At 42.8% G+C, this 13,900-nt stretch overlaps 1 pseudogene; it reads right to left on the bottom strand.

The window, feature by feature from the left end:
* Positions 1 to 3,951: 3,951 nt before the first annotated feature.
* Positions 3,952 to 5,940, bottom strand: LOC101024898 (annotated as a pseudogene).
* Positions 5,941 to 13,900: the final 7,960 nt, after the last annotated feature.

Raw genomic sequence — 13,900 nt, 5'->3', positions numbered from 1 at the left:
TGAACAGACACTTCTCAAAATAAAACATGTATGCAGCCAACAGACACGTGAAAAAAATGCTCATCATCACTGGCCATCAGAGAAATGCAAATCAAAACCACAATGAGATACCATCTCACACCAGTATGAATGATGATCATTAAAAAGTCAAGAAACAACAGGTGCTGGAGAGGATGTGGAGAAATAGGAACACCTTTACACCGCTGGTGGGACTGTAAATTAGTTCAACCATTGTGGAAGACAGTGTGGTGATTCCTCAGGCATCTAGAACTAGAAATACCATTTGACCCAGTCATCCCATTACTGGGCATATACCCAAAGGATTATAACTCATGCTGCTATAAAGACACATGCACATGTTTGTTCACTGTGGCACTGTTCACAATAGCAAAACAAAACAAAACAAAAACAACTGATCATTCCAAGTATTGGTGAAGATATAGAGCAACTGGAACCCTCATACACTGCCATCAATGATAGACTGGATTAAGAAAATGTGGCACATATACACCATGGAATACTATGCAGCCATAAAAAAGGATGAGTTTACGTGCTTTGTAGGGATGTGGATGAAGCTAGAAACCATCATTCTGAGCAAACCATCACAAGGACAGAAAACCAAACACCGCATGTTCTCACTCATAGGTGGGAACTGAACAATGAGAACACTTGGACATAGGAAGGGGAACATCACACACCAGGGCCTGTCGTAGGGTTGGGTGGTGGGAGGGATAGCATTAGGAGATATACCTAATGTAAATGACGAGTTAATGGGTGCAGCACACCAACATGGCACATGTATACATATGTAACAAATCTGCACGTTGTACACATGTACCCTAGAACTTAAAGTATAATAATAATAAAAAAATAATAAAATAATAAAAATAAATAAATAAATAGGGTGCTCTGAGCATGTGCGTTTGTTTCTCTTGATAAATACCTAGGAGTATAGCATCTGTCTCATATGGCAGGTGAATGTTTAAGATTTTAAGAAAATGCCAAACCCTTTTCTAAAAGTGTTTAACATTTTACATTCCCACCAACAGTGTATGAGGGTTCCAGTTGCTCTATATCGTCACCAGTACTTGGAATGATCAGTCGTTTTTGTTTTGTTTTGTTTTGCTTTGAGATGGAGTTTCGCTCTTGTTGCCCAGGCTGGTGTGCAATGGTGCAATTTTGGGTCACCACAACCTCGGCCTCCCAGGTTCAAGCGATTCTCCTGCCTCAACCTCCCAAGTAGCCAGGATTGCAAGCATGTGCCACCATGCCTGGTTAATTTTGTATTTTTAGTAGAAATGGGGTTTCTCCATGTTGGTCAGGTTGGTCTCGAACTCCCGACCTCAGGTGATCCGCCCGCCTCAGCCTCCCAGAGTGCTGGGATTACAGACGTGAGCCACCATGCCTGGCTGGAATGATCAGTCTTTAGTTATTCTAATAGGTGGGTAGTGATGTCTTAGTGGGGTTTTAATTTGCATTACTTTTTTTTTTTTTTTTTTTTTTGAGGAAACAGTCGCTTTGTCCCCCAGGCTGGAGTGCAGTGGCCGGATCTCAGCTCACTGCAAGCTCCGCCTCCCGGGTTTACGCCATTCTCCTGCCTCAGCCTCCCGAGTAGCTGGGACTACAGGCGCCCACAACCGCGCCCGGCTAGTTTTTTTCTATTTTTTTAGTAGAGACGGGGTTTCACCGTGTTAGCCAGGATGGTCTCGATCTCCTGACCTCGTGATCCACCCGTCTCGGCCTCCCAAAGTGCTGGGATTACAGGCTTGAGCCACCGCGCCCGGCTGCATTACTTTAATGTGTAGTGATGTTGAATATCTTTTCTACTGAATATTTGTTTGCTATTGGTATCTTCTTTAGTGAATCTTTGTTCAGATCTTTTGTCCATTTTCAAATGTTTTTTCTTGAGTTTTGAAAGTGTTTACATATTCTACATACAAGCTATTTGTCAGATGCAACTTGCAAATATTTTCTCTGAGCATGTAGCTTGGCTTTTCATTCACTGAACACTGTCTTTTGAAGAGCAGAAACTTTAAATGTTAATAAAGTCTAATTTATCCGTTTTTTTTTTTTTAACGGTCACGCTTTTGGTGTTGTATCTCAAAATCCTTTCATTAACCCAAGATCAGATAGATTTTCTTCTACTGTTTTTCTAGAAGTTTAATACTTTTAGGTTTTGCATTTACATCTGATTCACTCTGAGTAATGTTTTGATTATGGTGTAAGGTATGGAACAAAGTTCTTTTTTTCCACATGGATATCCAATTGTTTGTTAGAGAGCAATAATTTAGTCTTTCACTATTAAATATGATGTTAGCTGTCCATTTTTGAAGATGTCCTTTATCAGGTTGAGGACATTTCCTTCTATTTCTAGTTTGCCAAGAGTTTTTATCAGAGTGGCCGTGGTGTATTACTACTTGAAAGTGAGCTGTGATGGGTTAAATATGTCAAGTTGGTTGATTGTGTTTTTGAAGTATTCTATACACTTACTTTCTGTTTCCTTGTTCTCCCAATTATGGAGAGAGGGTCGTAGAAATCTCTGACTATTATTGTAGATTTGTGTATTTCTCCCTGCAGTTTTAAAAGTGTTTTTTGAGACAGGGTCTCCCTCTGTCACCCAGACTGTAGTGCAGTAGCACAATCTCGGCTTACTGCAATCTCCACCTCCCAGGCTCAAGCAATTCTCCTGCCTCAGCCTCCCGAGTAGCTGGGATTACAGGTGTGCGGCACTACTGCCTGGCTAAGTTTTGTATTTTTAGTAGAGATAGGGTTTCACCATGTTGGCCAGGCTGGTCTTACTCTTGACCTGAGGTGATCTGCCCACCTTGGCCTTCCAAAGTGCTGGGATTATAGGCATGAGCCACCATGCCTGGCTGTCCCTGCAATTATCTCAGTTTTCATTTCATATGTCTTTAAGCTCTGTTACTGTGTGCCTAAACATTTAGCATTATTCTGTCCTTTTTATGAATTGATGCTTTTATCATTACGAAATGATCTTCTTTTTCCCTTGTACTATTTTCTCAGAAATCTGCTTTATCTGGTACTAATATAGCCACTCCATCTTTCTTTTGACTTGCATGGTGTATCTTTCCCCATTATTTTACTTTTAACTCCTTGTGTTTATATATATAAAGTAGTGTCTCTTATTGGCAGCATATAGTTGAATCTTATTTATTTTTTATTATTGAGACAGAGTCTTTGTCACCCAGGCTGGAGTGCAGTAGTGCCATCTCAGCTCATTGCAACCTCTGCCTCCTGGGTTCAAATGATTCTCCTGCCTCATTCTCCCCAGTAGCTGGAATTACAGGCATGTGCCACCATACCCAGCTAATTTTTGTATTTTTGGTAGAGACGGGGTTTTGCCATGTTGGCCAGGCTGGTCTCGGACCCCCAACCTCAGGTGATCTGCCCACTTCAGTCTCTCAAAATGCTGGGATTACAGGCATGAGCCACTGTGCAAGGTCCTGAATCTTATTTTTTAATCCAATCTGAAAATCTTTGCCTTTGATTTAGGGTGTTTAGACCATTTACATTTAAAGTAATTGCTGAAATGATTTTATTAACTCTGTCATCTTGCCCTCTGTTTGGTATTTGACCCATGTTTCTTTATTCCTTTTTTCTTCTCTTCTGCCTTCCTTTGGTTTAATTGAATACTTTCTATGATTCTGTTTTACCTTCTTGTTGACTTATTAGCTATAACTGTTCTGGTATTTAAGTGATAAATTATAAATTTTATTTGTTTATTTATTTATTTATTGAGACAAGGTCTTATTCTGTCACCCAGGCTGGAGTGCAGTGGCTCTATCTGGGCTCACTGCAACCTCTGTCTCCCAGGCTCAAGCTATTCTCATGCCTCAGCCTCTTGAGTAGCTGGGATTACAGGCACCTACCACCATACCTGGCTAATTTTTGTGTTTTTGGTAAACATGACGTTTCACCTTGTTGGCCAGGGTGGTCTCAAACTCTTGACCTCAAGTGGTCCACCTGCCTTAGCCTTCCAAAGTACTGGAATACAGGCCTGAGTCATTGTGTCTGGCCAACTCTAAATTTTAGGGTTTATAGTATACATCTTTAACTTATCACTATCTACCTTTAAATAATATTATACCATTCATGTATAGTATTACAATAGTATACTTTCATTTCTTCCTTCTTAGTCTTTTTCCTTTTTTTTTTTGAGCTCTGAACCTTTTATTGGCCTCCTGCTCCCCAAAGGGTAGGAGGCTTCGGCTGGCTTAATGCCTGAGAACTTTGGTGTCGTTGGTCTCAGATACCACTTTGCCATCCACTCTCTGGCAGTTGGTGGTTTTTTGGATGGTTTGCATGGAGTTCCTGCTGTACAGGGCATCACCAAGATTGAAGTCCTCGCCATCTTCCAGGAGGCAGCGGTAGGTGGCGATCTCAGCCTCCAGCTTGACCTTGATGTTCATCAGGGCCTCCTACTCCTGGGCCTGGCGCTGTCCCTCTGCCCAGGTCTGTGCCAGCTCTAACTCCAGGTGCAGCAGGATCCCGTTGAGCTGTTCCGTCTGTAGGATGTAGCGGGCCTCCACCTCCCTCAGGCTGTTCTCCAAGCTGGCCTTCAGATTTCTCATGGAGTCCAGGTCAGTCTCCAAAGACTGGACTGTACGTCTCAGCTCCATGAGTGTTGTCTCAGCAGCTCCAACCTTGGCAGACTGCGTGGTGACCACTGTGGTGCTCTCCTCAATCTGCTGTCCAGCTCCTCTCGGTTCTTCCGAGCCAGCTTGTCATATTGAGCCCAGATGTCTACCAGGATCTTGGCGAAGTCCTGAGATTTGGGGCCATCTACCCCCACGGTCAACCCAGAGCTGGCAGCCTGGGCTTGTAGGCCTTTCACTTCCTCTTCGTAGTTCTTTTTCATGAAGAGCAGCTCCTCCTTGAGAGCCTCGATCTCTGCTTCCAGCTGCAGCCAAGTGACATTGGTGTCTTCGACGACCTTGCGGAGCCCATGATTGTCGCTCTCCACAGACCGACGCATGGCCAGCTCTCTTATACTTGTCTCTAAAGTCAGCAGCAGCCAGACAGGCATTGTCAATCTGCAGAACGATGCAGGCATTGTCCACAGTATCTGCGAAGATCTGAGCCCTGAGGTCCTTGATAGTCTTGAAGTAATGGCTCCAGTCTCTGACCTGGGTCCCTTCTTCTTCAAGTGCTCCCGGATTTCACTCTCCAGCCTCCGGTTCTCGGTCTCCAGGCTCCTCACTCTGTCTGGGTAGGAGGCCGGACAGTCATTCAGGCTTTGCATGTTCTCCTTCTCGTTCTGGATGCCTCCCATTCCTGCCAGATTCCCGGCCATCCCCACGGCCAGGCCCCCAGACACTATGCCACCCTGGAAGCTGGTGGAGCGGGACATGGAGATCTGGGAACCAGAGCCCCCGGCACCTGCATAGACGCTGGTGGCGCCTGGACAGAGCCCAGAGACCGGTAGTTGGTGCAGAAGGTGGAGCGAGTGGTGAAGCTCATGCTGTTCTGGGAGGAGGGCGAGAGGACAGGACTCAGGCTTTGCCGACAACGCTTTCTTAGTCTTAATGCTACTATTGTCAAAGATTTTGTTTTTATATATATTTTCCACAATGCATTTTTAGAGAGTCATGTATCTTTCAAATATATTTAAATAATAATAAAATATTATATATTTACTCATTTAATGAACCATACATGGTGCTCTTTATTCCTTTGTGTAGATCTGAATTTCTGCCTGTTATCAGGTTTGTTTTTTTTTTAAAGTCAAAAGAACTTTTTATTATGGAAAATTTCAGAGTAGATAAAAGTAGAGAGAACAGTATAGTGAACAATGTATCTATTACCTACTTCCAGTGATTACCAACACTTTTGTACTTTTTATATTTTCTGGCGTGTGCATGTTTTATATATTAAAACAAATATAAAACAATTATGAAAATAAAATACCATGTGCCTAAGCCATACTGCAGAACTATGGAGATAAATCCTCGGGGTCTGAGCCCAGGAATCTGCATTTTAACAAACTTCTGCTCCAGTTGATATAATTTTACTTCTGCCTGAGGACTTTCTTTAATATTTCTTGTGTTGCATATGTGCTAGTGAAGATGTCTTTCAGCTTTTGTGCATCTGAAAAGTCTTTATTTCTTCCTTATTTCAAAAAGATAACTATCACTGTGTAGAGAATTTTAGGTTAATACATTTTTAACTTCAGTTTGTTAAACATGTTACTCAACTTTCTTCTGGCTTGCATTGTTTATCCAAATAATCTGCTGTTCGTATCTTGGTTGCTCTTTGTACATATGTCTTTTTTTTCCCTCTGACTGTTTTTACCTTTTGCTCTTTATCTCTGGTTCTGATCAATTTTATTATGATGTGCATTGATGTAGAAACCCAAGGTCACAAAGGTTTAGTCCTTTATATTTTCTTCTAAGAGTTTTATAATTTTAATTCTTACATTTTGGTCTATGATATATTTTGAGTACATTTTTGTGTATTATGTGAAGAAAGGTCTAATTTCATCCTTTTGCATATGGATATGCAATTGTCTCAGCACCATTTGTTGAAAAGACTGTTCTTTCACCCTTGTGGAAAATCAGTTGATTGTAAATAAGGGTTTATTTTTCGACTCTGAATTCTAATCCATTTATATATATGTGTGTGTCTATCCCTATGCCAGTGCCACATTGTCTTAATTTCTGTATCATTGTAGTAAGTTTTAAAGTAAGGAAGTGAAATTCCTCCAAATTTGTTCTTTTATTCAAGATTGTTTTGTTTACTCTGAGGCACTTTAAATTTCCATATGAATTTTATCACCTTGTCAATTTCTGCAAAGAAGCCAGCTAGGAGTTTAATAGAGATTATGTTGAATCTATAGATCAATTTAAAAATATATATTCTATCTTTTTATTTACTTTCTATGAGGAGACATTGTCATCATATCTTCCTTTATTATTTAATCATGGTTTTCTTTAGTTTTTAAAATATATTTATAATGGCTGCTTTGAAATCAGTGAAATCTGACACCTGTGCCTTCTCACAGATAATTTCTGTTGTCTTCTCTTTTCTTTTTTTTCCTGTTTATGGTTTATACTTTACTGGTGGTTGTTGTTTGGCATGAGTTATAATTTTGTTAAAAAAACAGACTTTTAGATATTGTAGCAATTTTGCATACTGATTTTTCTCTTCCCTTCCTCCTTCCTAGGCTTGTTGCTATTTGCTTTATTTATTTATTTAGTAAGTTGACTGTACTATTTTAGTGAAGTCTATTTCCCTCATAGTGTGAAGCTTCTGATGTCATTGTTCAGAGGACACAGCCTTGGTCACATGTACAGTCACCCTGGGATGACAGTAGTTTAGCAGGGCACTTTCAACTATCTCTTTCCTCAATCTTTCTGTTAAGCTGTCTGCCTTTGTTTGAATCACAAGCAGCTCTTAGGCTGTACTAATTACCAGTCGAATTCTTTATTGTGTTCAATAGTATCCGATGGATTAATTTCTCCACTATTTGATCCTATTAAATTCAGACACATTTGCAGGGATAGTTTTTGAAGCCAGTCTTTGAGATTTGTTCTGATTCTAGGAGGGTTCTTCTTAGCTATCTCTTTTTTCAGTCTTCTCTGGTAAACTGGCTGGTCTATAATCTAGCTTGCTGCTCTCATGGAGCTACTGCTTCCTCTTAATTGCTTACGACCAAACTCTCCATTGTTTTTGAGAGTGGTCTTAGGCTTGAGCTCCCTGACACTGTGCTCCAAATAAAGTCAGTTTCTTTGGGGAGAGTTTTAGAGTACTCTGTCCTTACGGCCTGACTCTCCCACTAGGAAAAATCTCTGAGTAACTGCTTCAGACCTGAGGGTAGGGACAGTGGGCCACTTTTCTTGGAGTAGCACCCTTGCTTTATGAGTGGGTTGGTGGATATGGGTGGTAGTCTCTGGTCTTCTCACCTTCTCTCTCCCAACATAAAACCACTACCATGTGAGCAAATGAGGGCCAGGACATTAATGGGCCCAATATTGTCAGACTGCCATGACTATGGCAGCATCACCTTCCTATGAGTGAAGAAGGAGAGCCTCTGACTTTTTGGGTGGATTAACCTATAATTTAGCCTCTGTAACGAAGAACATGGAGAAAGAGGATGAGAGACGCTGGCAAACTTTCTCTCCCAGAAAGATACCCTGGCCCTTGACTGGGAGCTTCGAGGAAAAGAGCCTCATCTTTTTGGCCATGCCCACCTAGGGCCAGGCTTCCGTCATGCTGAGCTGATGGGAAGGGAGGGAACAGGTTATGCCCAAGTGCCACAGAGTCTTGCTGTCTGCAGTGCAATTAGGTAGATTTTCTTGAATGTTTGTTTGTTTGCTGTATGACTTAGGACAAGTTTCAGAGACTTTCAGTCGTCCTTGTTTTATAATTTTCACCAGTTTTGGTTGTTTTGTCAGGGGGTGAATCCATGGAGTGGTGGCCTCATGTCATAATTCTGGGTGTCATCTGACTGTTCATTTTTATGTACTTATTTATTTGAGACAGGGTCTCACTCTGTGACCCAGGCTGGAGTGCAGTGGCAATCACAGCTCACTGTAGCCTCAAATAACTGGGCTTAAGCTATCATCTCATCTCAGTCTCCTAAGTAGCTGGAACTATAGGCACACACCACCATGCCTGGATTAAATATATATATATATATATTTTTAGAAATGGAGTCTTGCTATGTTGCCCAGGCTGGTTTCAAGTTCCTGGCCTCTAGTGGTCCTCCCACCTCAGCCTCCCAAAGTGCTGGGATTATAGGCAGAAGCCACTGTGCCCCAGCCTGTTCATATTTTAAAATTCTCTTGTTCCTCTGGGTTTCATTATTGATAGTTCCGATTCTTATGTCTTCAAGTTCAGTAATCTTTTCTTACATAATGTCTAGCTAGTCTTTATTTTATTTTTAAATTTGTTTCTCTTGGCGGGACCAATCAAGTAGTTAATTTGCCTTTAATTCTAGCGAGTGAATTTTTCATATTGAACATTGCAGTTTTCATCTATTTAGAAGCTTGATTTGAGTCTTTTTGATATTTTCCTTGTCTCTACTTACCGTTTGAACATATGTAATACAGTTTAGTGCCTTGTCTTCTAATTCTAACATCTGTGTCACTTATGGATCAAATTTAATTTGTTTTTCTCATTATAGGTTGTATCCTCAGGGATCTTTGCTTAACCGGTAATTTTCGGTTGGATGCCAGACTTCATGAATTTTACTTGGTAGGGTGATGGACATTTTTTACGTTTATATAAATATTTGTTCTAGAACACAATGATGTTACTTGCGAACAATTTGATCTTTTCAGGTCTTTCTTTTTGAATTAGTTCAGCAGAACTGATTAGCATTTGGCCTAATTATTCCCTTTTACTATGTACCATCCCTTTAAAAGGAAAACTTTAGGCAAATTAAATTGAACACAGTTTAATTGAGCAAAGAATGATTCATGAACTGGGCATCCCCTAGAATCAGCAGCACAAGTCCAGGGCCACCATGTGGCCGGATAACATTTATAGACAGAAAAAGGGCAGTGACCTACGGAAAATGGAGGCGAAGCACAGAAGCAGCTGGCTGGCTACAGCTTGGCACTTGGTTAAACATGGGTTCAACACTTGGCTGCCTTTGAGTGGCCAAAATTTGGCTGCTATAATTGGCTGAGGCTCGGCTACTTGTTACAGGAGTGGGTTACAATCTGGTCACATGTCCAGTTAGGTTCCATTTCTCTGTGTATGGAAAAACATTTAGCCTGAACTTAAAATATGGAAGGAGGTAGCTTTAGGCTTCACTTAGTTTAACACTACTACTGTCGATGAACTATGAGGTTTTCTGGTCTGGCTGGTGGGAATAAGCACTATTCCTTGCTCTGAGTGAGCACTGTAAACCTCCATTCCTTTCAGGTGGTTCTCTCCCTTGTCTCCGATGACTCCTGCGCACGAATGTGCTGGTCAGTAGGTCCTCTGATGAATACTCAAGGATCCTCTGCAGATCTCCCAGTTCTCTCTTGACGGAGCTCTCTCTTCTCTGGGGCTGATTCCCATGCACTCTGGCCGCCTTGATCTCCCGACTCTCACCTCTGTCTCCGCAAGTCAGGGATCCACCAGGCTTTGCCTGTGTTCTCCACTCTGCACCACAGCCTGGAAACTGTCTTAAGGCCACAAGATGGGGCAGTAGCTTAGGGATCACTGATTGTCCTTGGTTGCCTAAATCCATGGTTTGAAACATTTTTTTTTAAAGTCTCATCTTTTGTTGTTGTTACTGTTTCAGGCAAGAACACAAATCTGGCCCCTGTTACTGTATTTTCACCAGAGGAAGGAGTCTAGAGTCCCCCTTTCAATGTCTAAATTTCTCTCAACCCAGCAAATGGAACTACATTAGATCTACATGCTGGTAAGAAAGCAAAAAGCATAGATAGTAAGATTATTTTATGTATAATAAGAAAAGCACTTAGACAAACACATTACTTTAAGATGTCAAAAACCAAGTGCAAACAGCTGCTCTGGATAAATTCTAACCTCTCCCGGTGGGCTGCATTTTCTGGAAAGATCTCCCCAGCCCAAGGAAGAAAAGGGATATAGTAATCACCTAAAACATTCAATAAGAACAGGCACCACTGTCTCAAACTTCCTTTTTATTTGTGGTGTGTCCTTCCTCTCTCTCTCCCTCCTTCTCTCCTAAAATTGCCGTATCTCGAACTGGCTTTAGCGCAACAAGGAAGACTAAAGTGTTTATGTTAGTAGCTGAGAATTTGGTTTTATTTCAAGTGTATCTCTTTAACTAAAATAATACTATGAAAGCAAAACATATCGGTGTTTCAAAATGTTTCCGTTTCAAAACCCAAACAACAGTTTTGAATACTTAACTTTCATAATCCTGTTTTTACCAGACACTGGAAAACATTGAAACCAAACCAATCCCCCAGAAATGTGTTCCTAACCACAACTCCGTGTAGGCAGACAGACAGAAGTTATGTCAGTTCCTGGAAAAGAAAGGCTTAGGCGCCACATTTAACCATTTCACCTTCTTGGTTCGTTTGTTCTTGGTCTGTCTCTCTTCAGAGGTAGTGAAGGTAGGAAGAGACACGTCAGCCCTCTTTCTGCCTCGGTTCGGACTGGGCTTCTGGACACTTACTGGTCTGCCCTGGGTTTCCTGGAGGCCTTTCTCTGGCTCCAAATCTCTTCTCAGCTGTGCCCAGAAAGAGTGGTTCTCCCTGGGTTCTTTCCATGTTGACCTGACCCCAGCGGAGCTGGAGGCTTAGCTGCAATGTGCACTGTGACGTGGTGAAGAACTCCCCTTGTGTCCTATTTTAAGACTCCTCTCTCATGGTTCCCGGTTCTGGGTGCCCTCTGCTCTAAGTGTTGCACTCCTGGGGACTCCTGCTGTCTGCACAGTCCACATGCACTGCAGGAGATGCCCAGATCCAGCCTCTTCGTTTGCATGTGGCTACAACTGTGGTGGGTAAATCTCAGGAGTGGTGTCCTGGTCAGCTCCTGTAGTGGAGGCAGGAGAGGCAGAGAAGGCCAGCCTGTAGACAGACAGAACAGAAGCGAAAAAGGAGGAGGCCTTTGCACTTCTAAAGCAAGCCCCTTCCTGATATCCAGATGTTTTATCTCCTTGACGTTAGGAGATATCATTGAAGCTGCTCGATAACTATCTCCTCTCAGCTACCATTTTTTCTGGCCTAATCTAGCTCTCCAGTTGGTTCCTTATTACATGGCACAGTTACTATTTTTTTTTTTTTTTGAGACGGAGTCTCGCTCTGTCTCCCAGGCTGGAGTGCAGTGGCGTGATCTCAGCTCACTGCAAGCTCCGCCTCCCGGGTTCACGCCATTCTCCGGCCTCAGCCTCCCGAGTAGCTGGGACTACAGGCGCCGCCACCACGCCCGGCTAGTTTTTTGTATTTCTTAATAGAGACGGGGTTTCACCGTGTTAGCCAGGATGGTCTCGATCTCCTGACCTCGTGATCCGCCCGTCTCGGCCTCCCAAAGTGCTGGGATTACAGGCTTGAGCCACCGTGCCCGGCCACAGTTACTATTTTTAAAAAATCAATTCTAATTGCTTGGGGGAAGTTAATAATGTAATATTTTCTACGTTTTGAAAGTTATGTGCTAGGCCGGGAGTGGTGGCTCACGCCTGTAATCCTAGCACTTTGGGAGGCTGAGGATGGCGGATCACCTGAGGTCAGGAGTTCAAGACCAGCCTGATGAAACCCTGTCTCTACTAAAAATACAAAAATTAACCAGGCATGGTGTTGCGTACCACAGCTACTCGTGAGGCTGAGGCTGAAGAATCACTTGAACCCGGGGGGCGGAAGTTGTAATGAGCCAAGATCATGCCACTGCACTCCAGCTTGGGTGACAGAATGAGACTCCGTCTCAAAAAAAAAAAAAGTTATGTGCTAGAAAAGTGCTGTCCAATAAGAATACAATGTGAGGCCGGGCGCGGTGGCTCACGCCTGTAATCCCAGCACTTTGGGAGGCCGAGGTGGGCGGATCACGAGGTCAGGAGATCAAGACCATCCTGGCTAACACAGTGAAACCCCGTCTCTACTAAAAATACCAAAAATTAGCCAGGCGTGGTGGCAGGCACCTGTAGTACCAGCTACTCGGGCGGGAGGCTAAGGCGGGAGAATGGCGTGAACCCAGGAGGTGGAGCCTGCAGTGAGCCGAGACTGCGCCACTGCACTCCAGCCTAGGTGACAGAGCGAGACTCAATCTCAAAAAAAAAAAAAAGAATACAATGTGAGTCATATATTACTTTAAATTATCTAGTAGCCACATTTGGAAAAGTAAAATGAAGCAGGTTTAACTCATCTTAATAATGTATTTTACTTAACCCAATATATCCAAGATGAGAAAAAACACCTGGGCCTTCAAACTGTGTTCTATTATCAGTTCTCCTTTTAGAGACAGTTCTCACTCTGTCGCCCAGGCTGGGGTGCAGTGGCACAATCACGGCTCACTGTAGCCCTGACCTCCCAGGCTCAATTGATCCTCCCCCCTCAGCCTCCTGAGTAGTTGGGATCACAGGCGCCTGTCACTGCCTGGCTAGGTTTTTTTTCTGTTTTTTTTTTTTTTTTTTTTTTTTTGTTTGTTTGTTTTTTTTTTTTTTTTTTTGAGACGGAGTCTCGCTCTGTCGCCCAGGCTGGAGTGCAGTGGCCGGATCTCAGCTCACTGCAAACTCCGCCTCCCGGGTTTGCGCCATTCTCCTGCCTCAGCCTCCCGAGTAGCTGGGACTACAGGCGCCCGCCACCTCACCCAGCTAGTTTTTTGTATTTTTTAGTAGAGACGGGGTTTCACTGTGTTAGCCAGGATGGTCTCGATCTCCTGACCTCGTGATCCGCCCGTCTCGGCCTCCCAAAGTGCTGGGATTACAGGCTTGAGCCACTGCGTCCGGCCGGTTTTTTTTCTGTAGTGACAGAATCTCCCTATGTTGTCCAGGCTGGTCTCAATTTCCTGGGCTCACATGATTCTCCTGCCTCGGCCTCCCAAATTGCTGGGATTACTGGTGTGAGCCACCACACAGAGCCCTACAATTAATTCTTGTCAACGTAAACTTTTGTATCCAAGACATTAGTTATAACATGCAAATACAGTGATTTATTAGCCTGAATCCTTATTCTGGTTTTTGTAAATACATTGTTGCTGATGAATATTAAAGAAACTCGTGAGTACCTCTTAGCAGAACTCTGGGCGATTGCTTAGAAGTGCTGTGATAGTTTCCACCATGGAAATAAGAGTGAAGGAGAAGAGTTGTTCATAGCGACTGGTGAGTGTCTCATCAGCTCTCTCTTCACTCCCTGGCTAGAAGCCACTAGGTGAATATCAGTGCCTTGAATTATGGAATTGGGGTCAAATAATCCAATCCTACACTAGGAAGAAGGAATTTAGTGTAGTAAAAAGAACACCA

Source organism: Papio anubis, chromosome 19, assembly GCF_008728515.1.
Source record: "Papio anubis isolate 15944 chromosome 19, Panubis1.0, whole genome shotgun sequence".
NCBI classification, from domain to species: Eukaryota; Metazoa; Chordata; class Mammalia; order Primates; family Cercopithecidae; genus Papio; species Papio anubis.
The sequence above is the reverse complement of the archived record's forward strand: the minus strand, read 5'-3'. Positions and strand labels throughout refer to the sequence as shown.